The sequence below is a fragment of the Triticum dicoccoides genome, chromosome 3B (genome assembly GCF_002162155.2).
Source record: "Triticum dicoccoides isolate Atlit2015 ecotype Zavitan chromosome 3B, WEW_v2.0, whole genome shotgun sequence".
NCBI lineage: Eukaryota > Viridiplantae > Streptophyta > Magnoliopsida > Poales > Poaceae > Triticum > Triticum dicoccoides.
In genome coordinates, this window is record NC_041385.1 from 287,099,641 (window position 1) to 287,110,234 (window position 10,594).

Sequence of the window (10,594 nt, forward strand, 5' to 3'; positions counted from 1 at the left end):
CTAGCATAACTTCTGCCAGAGAGGGAGGGTGAGGCAGATTTGCATTCCCGACTTCACTGCCTTCGGCCTGCTCTTGGGGAGCAGGGTTATTGCGCGTGTTGACCATCCTAGGAGAACAAGACAATGGTTAAGTCCAAAATGATAAGATTCCGACATAGAATGTAGAATGTAATGGACAACTCAGAATGCAAGATGATCATCCGTATGACATGGCAGATACAGAAACTACTTCATTTATTCCATCGTCATACACACCATACAAGGTTAGTATAGAACCAAACAAAGTACTACTACGGTGAAAAGAGGATTACTGCTCATCGGAGGCATCCCAAGCTCCTATACATTATTTTTCCTACACCCCCGGAATTACTACACGCTAAGTCATATTCCACAAGTCACGCAGGACGGTGGAAATACAACTATTACAATACCTAGTGGAACTACTACTATCTCAGTCATCTCTGTAGTAGTTCTCATAGAAGTCTCCTCCATAGCCTGGAAGTTCAACGTGAGCATCCGGAAACAAACGGTCTTGAGGAACCTGTGGACCAAAAGGGCTAGGGTGAGGTCTTGGACCAACAAACGGTGGTCTGCGAGGACCACGAGGTGGGGTGATGCCTCCCACATCACGCCAATCCATCATGTCCGGCAGAGCAGACCTAACAGGATATAGATCTCTCATATCCATGCATCCAGCTTGCACAGCCGGTGCAAACCGAGTCAAGGTGGCCCAATGATCGGCGCGGGTGTTGAAAAGCTCCATTCTCAAGGCCCGATTCTCTCGGTACTTATCCTCGAGCAACTCAGCAGTGGTGCGAGTTAGTGAGTCCTCCTGACTGGAGTCAGCATAGATAGCCGGAGATAACCGTGCGCTCCAGGAAGTGAAGCTGGCATATACCGAAAGTCGGTGTTGCGAAGCAGGCCAGTCCTGACTCGCATGATGGTCATCATAGAATAAGCTGCATCTTGCATGGCCATCTCAATAGTAACACCGAGCCCATAGGAGCAGTGAAGAGCCTCGGTAGAACCAGGATAAGAGGGAAATATCCGGACGGTGCAAAGATACTGGCTTTGATTAAAATCTCGAAACTGCTCTTCGACCGTGTATTCGGGATACCAACGGTAATCCGTCTCGATCATCACTCGGACTAACATGGCCGTATGACCGGTCACACCAATGCATCGGGTCAGGCGAACCACTTGATTTTGGTCACGAGTGGCCATCTGAAAGGACAACCATAATGCAAAGGCATTAGAATTTTTAGCAAAATTTCGACAGCATAACGGTTGTAAATGCTCAAGAAGGGTTTGAGACATTTATCAAAAAAATTGCATAGACACTCAACAATATCTTATCAATGTTCTGGGTCCAACTTATCAGCATAACAAGGTAGTAGAACTAGGCTTGTAGTCATCAAACCTATAAGGTACTACTGATTAGTAACACGTGAACCTGATAGAGAGAGAAGATCCTAATCCTTAATCCCCGGTAGAAGAATGGACTGACTCAGATCAGAATGCCATGAGGTAAAGAAGTAAAAAGAGCCTTACGTACCATCCCACAATCAATTCCCCTACATATAACTAAAGCATTTCTAGACTCAACATCGACCAGTTTGGCTTGGAGAACACCTCATATCACTTTGCGGCCTCACGCACGGTATTCCCACGGGTGTCGCCTTACCTTTGCCCGGGACCGTTTGCGCCTTTTGGCTCACGTATATGACGATGTCGCTAGCATCCATATGATAAGGAGTCCGGGCTGACATGACTAGTTGTCAACCCAAAGTGGCACAGACCTACAGGGACAGGCATCCATGACCCAGCATCGAACGTGTCGGTCATCAGCAAGTGGGTCCGGGCTGTAGCACTGGGCTAGCAGGACTCCGGTAAACCGGGCTGTAGCGGGCTAACAGGGCTCCGGTACTCAATGCGTGACATTTCCCCGAAGGGACAGACACAGGAACGAAGAAGGACACATGCCGGCCAGGCTAAGTGTTCCGGAGCAGTAGCAAGCTACCATGGCTCAATGGAAACACTAGGAGACATTTCCCGGTAAGAGAGGCTACTAAAGATAAACAACTAGATAGTCAGATCCCACACATACCAAGCATTTCAATCATACACACAATATGCTCGATATGTGCAAATACAACAAGGCATCACAACACGACTCTACAACACAAGTACTTTATTTAAGGCTCAGAGAGCCATACATAACATACACATAAGTACGGGTCACACGACCCAACATTCAAGTCATACAGTCATACAAACCAACAGCGGAAGTAACTTGTCTGAGTACAGACAACTAGTAAAATAAAAGAGGCTTGGAAAGCCTAGCTATACTACGTGGTCCTTCACAAGCTCAGGATTACCACTTGGGCCTCAGTCTACTCATCGATGTCAATGTCTACGAAGAACCCATCAGAAGGGGTTGCAGCGTCTTCTATAAAATGTAAATTATAGCAACATGAGTACAAAGGTACCCAGAAAGACTTACATCAGATCCTACATACATGCACATTATCAAGAAGGGTTGGTGGAGTTATTGCAGCAAGCCAGCTTTGACTCTTGGCTAAGCTAACTTACGAGACACCAACTTGAAATGGTTTTGCGCACACGAGTCCACTACTCACCACTTCAATACACTACCGAGAATCCACCTCCGTCTTCCTACGGAGGAGCCATCCTCGGCACTCACGCTTATCTTGAGGCTTTTAGTAGTTTCCAGTTTACTTGTCTATGAACTGTATAGGCAAGCAAGTAGTCCTTTACCGCGGACGCGGCTATTCGAATAGATCATGTTAACCCTGCAGGGGTGTGCTTCTTCATACATGTTTCCACCACTTAGCGTCTGCACACAACATGTGCTCGGCAGACTTCAAGCGAAAACCGACGTGGGTGTAGACCACGACCTACCTAAACACCTAAGTCTCTAGTCCAGGTTTATCGCCTATCCAGGTTCCATCCGCAGGGAGTCCGTCTGAGGTTTCCCATACGGCCCCGAACGATGTGTACAGGGTTCCCGAGATACCTAACGGGTATTCGGTACACCGTGCCACGTATCTACCGCATCACAGCCCACCCCGCGGTCAGCGCTGTCCACGGCCTCCAGTAAGCTACAAACACCAGAAACTACTTGCAACTCCTGGACAGAGGACTAGGGTGAATAAGAAGTCGAGCGGGGTCATATTTCAGGGCCCAATGCATGGTAGTAGCTGAATCTTAAATCACGCATACAGATCTCAGTTCTTAAGGTCGGCTTCAATGAAACAACCCACCATGTACTCCTACATGGCCTCTCATCGATACCTTTACCAAATCGTGTTCACCACATCACTCTCATTACCGACATGATCATTTCACTCTAGCCCATCACCCAGATGAACCAGACCTGACACGACTCTAAGCATAGCAGGCATAGCAAGGTAGGAACAACACATACATATGGCTCAATCAATTCCTACACATGCTAGTGGGTTTCATCTAATTACTGTGGCAATGACAGGTCATGCAGAGGAAATGGGTTCAACTACCGTAGCACACAGCAGTTTGAAACGCGTTGTCTTAATGCAGTAAAAGAGAGCAAGAGCGAGAACATGGGATTGTATCGATATGATCAAATGGTTGGTTGCTTGCCTGATGGATCGATGCACGGATACGGTTCTTCGCTAGGGTAATCACGGTACTCCTCGGAGGCAGAACCTGCCGCAAAGAACACCGATACACAACCATCACCAAACAACGTGCGACAATATGATGCATGCATGAAATATGGCAATATGAGTGTGTTGGTCTAATGCAACTAAAACCAGATGGGTTTGAATCAATTTGAACCAAAGATTCAAATTTCAAACTCATAAATGGCCCTTTAAAGTGTTTTATCTTGCTCTGCACTAAACCTCAAGTTAGCTTGTTTAAACATGCATGAAACTAGTACAGATGGATAGATTGGATTTTTCTGATCATTTTTCATATATAATTTGTTTGATTTGGACCTACGGTTGAATTTATATGAATTTTTAAAGTTTGGGTTATTTTCTGGAATTTATAAATCATTTTAGATTTACTTTAATTTCAGAAAAGGTTTACTGCGTCAGCATGAGGTCATGCTGACCTCAGCAAGTCAACAGACCGGCCCAGGTCAAACTGACGAGTGGGTCCAGGGTGTCAGTGGATAATTAACTAACTTAATTTAGTTTAAACTAATCTAGATAATTAGCAGAAGGGGGCCCCACCTGTCATTGACTCAACAGAGTCAACCAGGGCCCACCCGTGGTCAAAGTCAAAACGGCTGCACCGGCGTTTAGCCGCCGGCGAGCCCGACGCGGCGGCGGAAGTGGTTTTGGCCGTTCCGGCCACCAAATGGGGCGCGGAAGGCATCTACGTGGAGCTGGGGACGAACCGCAGCTCTTGGTGGAGCGAGTTGAGGTCGGGGTGGCCGGAGTTGGCGCCGGCGACGACCTAGGCGGTCACCGGAGTTCGAGTGAAGGCGAACTCGGGGCTAGGGTGTGCGGTGAGGTGCGCGGAGTGCACGGTTGGACTCAACGCAACGTGGTGAGTGCGTTGGACACCGTGAGTTGGCCGGAGGATGGCCGGGAGCACGTCGGTGACGAGATCCGCGGCGGTGCGTGCGGGTGATCTTCGTGCGGTGGATACACGGCTCGGTGCGAGAGAGGAAGGGTAGGAGGGGTAGCTAGGCTCACAGAGCACCCGTAGAGGCCACCGGCGGGGTCGGGGACGAGCTGATGCGGCGACGGTGTTGAAGGGGATCTCCGGCGATGGTGAACTCGGGCGAGGTCGGTGCGGTGGACTCGGGCCACACGAGCACACGGGGCTCTGCTTGCTCGAAGGAGAGGAGGGTGGCGGAGCTCGTGGACACGGTGGCGCGGCGTGGGGTTGACGGAGAGCGCGTCTACGGCGTAGGAACGGCGGCGGTGGTGTCGGCCACGGCGTGGGAGAGCGACGAGAGGAGCTGGAGAGGAGAGGATGTGTCTGGGGGGTTCGGGAGAGCGAGGGGGAGCGATCCGCGTCGTTAGCCGGGCGAGTGGAGCGGCGAGGCGGCAAGCAGGTGCGTGGCACCCATGCGGTGCTCGCCATCGAGCACCTGCCTGCCTACCTGGCCGAGCCAAGTAGCTCGCTGGCGCGGCAGCTGGGCTGGGCCGGCAGGTGGGCCGGTTATTAGGCGCCAGGTAAGTTTTTCCCCTGTTCTTCTGTTTTTTATTTATTCTGTAAGTTTGTTGAATTATTAAAAATACTTAGGCAACTCCTAAAATCACCAAACTGCTCCTGGTCCATAGTTGGATTATTTCCAACATGAAACATTTTAGTTTGGAGATATTTGAGCATTTGAAATATTTTATAAATTTAAAATGCCCAAATTCAAATAATTATGAATTAACTCAAAGACCTTAGGATGACCTAGAAAACTGTGCATCACTTTTGGCAGAGGTTCTGAACCAGGACAAAAATGATGGACATTTTAGAAGGGCAGTTCAGGTTCATTGAAATTATTTTTAGTAAACCCTAGTTGTTTCAGAGGGGGCTGGGGATTCTGACATCCCCATTTCAGGTTTCTGTTGAAAGAATAAACATGATGCAACACTCTAATGCATGAACTAGCTAGGGTGTGACAAATCGTTTATTATACATGCTATAATTGTATTTATAGGAAACTCAGATACATGTGTGGGTAGATAGACAACACCATGTCCCTAGTAAGCCTCTAGTTGACTAGCTCGTTGATCAGTAGATGGTTACGGTTTCTTGACCATGGACATTGGATGTCATTGATAACGGGATCACATCATTAGGAGAATGATGTGATGGACAAGACCCAATCCTAAGCCTAGCACAAAGATCGTGTAGTTCATATTCTAAAGCTTTTCTAATGTCAAGTATCATTTCCTTAGACCATGAGATTGTGCAACTTCCGTATACCGTAGGAATGCTTTGGGTGTACCAAACGTCACAACGTAACTGGGTGGCTATAAAGGTGCACTACGGGTATCTCCAAAAGTGTCTGTTGGGTTGGCACGAATCGAGACTGGGATTTGTCACTGTAGGACCTTGAGAAGAGGTGTCTAGAGAGGGGGTGATTAGACACTAAGTACCAAAGTTGCAGTTTTTAAGTTTCTTTAAATTTGAGTGGAGTTTAGGCACAAGTTTAACATTCACAATACATAGCAAGGAAGCATGCAAAGAGTATATGAGCAGCGGAAAGTAAATCATGCAACTTGCAAAAATGTAAAGGGAAGGGTTTTGGAGGATTCAAACGCAATTGGAGACACGGATGTTTTTGGCGTGGTTCCGATAGGTGGTGCTATCGTACATCCACGTTGATGGAGACTTCAACCCACGAAGGGTAACGGTTGCGCGAGTCCATGGAGGGCTCCACCCAAGAAGGGTCCACGAAAAAGCAAGCTTGTCTATCCCACCATGGCCATCGCCCATGAAGGACTTGCCTCACTAGCGGTAGATCTTCACTAAGTAGGCGATCTCCTTGCCCTTACAAACTCCTTGGTTCAACTGCACAATCTTTTCGGAGGCTCCCAAGTGACACCTAGCCAATCTAGTCGACACCACTCTCCAAGATGTAACAAATGGTGCGTTGATGATGAACTCCTTGCTCTTGTGGTTCAAACGATAGTCTCCCCAACACTCAACTCTTTCTCATAGGATTTGGGTCTGGTGGAAAGAGGGTTTGAGTGGAAACCAACTTGGGGAAGGCTAGAGATCAAGATTCACATGGTAGGAATGGAATATCTTGGCCTCAACACATGAGTAGGTAGTTCTCTCTTAGAAATAGGATGCTGGAAGTGTAGGTCCAGTCTGATGGCTCTCTTCACGAATGAAGAGGAGGTGGAGGGGTATATATAGCCTCCACACAAAATCTAACCATTACACACAATCTACAAACTCGGTGGGACCTAATCGTTAAACTCGGTCAGACCGATTTAGCAAATAATGTGACCGTTAGGGTTTTCGGTGGGACCGAAATGCAACTCGGTTGGACCGATTCAGTTAGGGTTAGGGCATAACGTAATCTCGGTAAGACCGATTACACAAACTCGGTGACACCGATTTTGGTAATAAGCTTTCCAGAGAGTTGGTCAGGCAAACTCGGTTTGACCGATTATCAAACTCGGTGGGACCGATTTTGATAATAAGTTAACCAGAGAGTTTGCATTGTAATCTCGGTAGTACCGATTGCTCAAACTCGGTGAGACCGATTTTGATAATGGACATACATAGAGAGATTACAATCCCATCTCGGTGAGACCGAGATCCCTATCGGTGAGACCGATTTGCCTAGGGTTTGTGGCAGTGGCTAAGACATCCAAACTCGGTGGCGCCGGATAGAAAGAATCAGTGGGGCCGAGTTTGACTTTAGGTTTAGGACATATGTGGATGTGAGAAAGTGGTTGATGGTTTTCGGAGCATATCACTAAGCACATGAAGCAAGAGGCTCATTAAGCAACACCTCATCCCTCCTTGATAGTATTGGCTTTCCTATAGACTCAATGTGATCTTGGATCACTGAAATGTAAAATGAAGAGTCTTGAGCTTGAAGCTTGAGCCAATCCTTTGTCCTTAGCATCTTGAAGGAGTTCCCACATCCTTTAGTCCATGCCACTCCAATGTTGAACTTATCTGAAATATACTAGATAAAAGTGTTAGTCCAACAAGAGATATATTGACATTAATTACCAAAACCAGCTAGGGAGCACTTGTGCTTTCAATCTCCCCCTTTTTGGTAATTGATGGCAACATACATGAAAGCTTTAGATAAAGATATAAATAATAGCAAGTAAAGCTTTGGAAAGACATGTAACAAGCATAGGCTCCCCCTACATGTATGCAATCATGTGAATATGAAATATAGAAGCATGTGATAGCATAACCATGATAGAGCAGGCAATGTGTTACCTGTATCTTGGCTATATGCATCAGGCAAAAAGTATTAAAGAGAATACCTTCATGCCCATGAGTCCTTCTTGCAAACAGTATGTACATCAACAAGAATTCCTCATACACATGATTGTGATGCATATACTTACCTTGTGGTCTTGAGTTAGCTTAGGATGGAATGAACCTATGAAAACAAGGTTACATAACACAGATGCATCTACTAGCTAGAGCAAACAGAAGAAACCACAAGAATACCAAGACTGGGATGACATGTAGAGAGTGAGTACTGAGTACCACATTGGATTAGACATGTCCCCAAGAGTAAAGATATGCAATGAATTTAAATGAACTCTTTCCCTTAGATGTCTTGCTCCCCCTGAATCTAACATGGGATACTGGGAGAAGAAAGGGAACAAAAAATCAGAGCTCAAGGAAAATAGACCTGAAAGATATGAATGATGATCAGAGCTAAAGTTCAGAGCTAATGTATGCTAATGCAAAATGAGCACAACAGATCATATGAACATGTCTCTCCCCTCAAGAAGACATGTGGACATCTCTCCTCTTGAACACCAAGCATCTGGGATCCTTGAGAAATACTTTCTACTTAAATATCCTCTCCCCCTGGAGATCTCTCTCGTCTTTTGAGGGTCTCTCCCCCTAGAAGGTCTCTCTCTCCCTTAAGAAGAAAGGTGATAAGTTTTGATGCTCTCTCTCTATCTCCAAATGATAAGCTTTGATGTTCTTTCTCTCCCCCTTTGACATCAATTTCCAAGAAGGGTCTTCTGGAGTCTGTCGAATGGGTTTGGTCCTTGAGACACAGAACAAAGCAATGATAAAAATGTGATGCTTGTAGAGGACAAGATTCATTGAGTGGAGCTGGATCAGAAGAAACACAAAATAAGTGGCAAACTATTTTTCCTGTTATGAAATCGGTGGCACCGAGTGGTATGCTTCGGTCGTACCGAAAAGATTTGGTTGGACCGAAAAAACAAATCGGTGTAACCGAGTTCATCACAGAGAAAACACTTGTCACCTCAGCTCACTAGACTAGTAAGATTTCACAAAGATTTGCAAGGAATTAACTGAAAGATATGCAAGGAATTAGATGCAGAAAATGCAGAGCAAACAGAAAGAAATCTAGATGAAGTTTTTTTTTGAAAGGGGAAACACATATGCATGAGACAAATGCAAAAACTCAGAAAAGAACACAGGAGAACTTCATCTAGAGATGGTCGGCGACAAAGTCACCTATGTTAGAGTATATTGACTTAGGAGTCAAGTGAGATCACTTGATCATAGGCCATACTCATCGTTTAAGCTCAAAATGGGGTTACCATTTTTCGCTTAAGCATCTTGATCTATTCACATCTTGTTGAGTTGCTTTAGCTCATGACTCGGAGTAAAGCTTCTCTAAGATGGAATAACATACCTTGGTTGGTGGTGTTGTCCATGTAGTTGAACTTGCGTGGGTTGCTCAAGGTTGATGTAGCTCATCAAGAATTTGGAGCACCACTTGGAATTTGATTCCATCTACCTACATGGGTTAGTTCTTGCAAGGAAGAGCACTTGTATATCCAAAAATAACAATCATGAAACTCAACATAGAATTTTTCAAAGGATATGTTTGAATGGTTTCGTGATTCCTTGTCTTCAACCACCTTTGTATAGAGACTTGGTGATGTAGAGATTGCTCAAGATGTGAGTAGGTTACAATCTCATGGAGTTTGATTCAACCAAGTACCTACATGGGTTAGATAACATGCAAGATACAAATATATCCAAGACATAAGATTTTCATCATAAGAGAAATATCAAGGATTAGTCATAAGCTCATGTCTTCCATGTATCCAATGGAGTTTCTAATCCAAGTTTGAAGCATCAATGATGTTCAATTATCCTCTTAACCTGTAAAACACATTCTCATCACGAGGTTTAGTGAATATTTCAGCTAATTGCTTCTCGGTGCGAACATGCTTCAGATCAATGTCACCCTTAGCAACATGATCTCGAATGAAATGATGATGAACTTCAATATGCTTAGTTCGAGAATGTTGCACAGGATTATGACCAATTTTGATAGCACTTTCATTGTCACAAAGCAATGGAACATGTTTCACATATATCCCATAATCTTTAAGAATTTGGGTCATCCAAAGTAATTGAGCACAACATGAACCAGCGGCAATATATTCAGCTTCGGTGGTGGATAAGGATACCGAGTTTTGTTTCTTGGAGGACCAAGACACAAGAGATCTACCAAGAAATTGACAAGTACCCGAAGTGGACTTTCTATCAACCTTATCTCCGGCATAGTCCAAGTCGGAATAGCCAACAAGATCGAAAGAGGCCCTCTTAGGGTACCAAATGCCAAAATTTGGTGTATGGATTAAGTATCTCACTATACTTTTCACGGCCTTAAGATGACATTCTGTAGGAGCAGCTTGATATCGTGCACACATGCACACACTTAGCATAATATCGGGACATGAAGCACATAGATATAACAATGAACCAATCATAGAGCGATAAACCTTTTGATCAACCGGTTCACCATCTTTGGTCAAATCAAGATGTCCACTAGTAGGCTTGGGTGTAGACATACCTTTGCATTCTTGCATATTGAACTTCTTGAATAAGTCCTTGGTGTACTTTGTTTGCGAGACAAAAGTACCTTCCT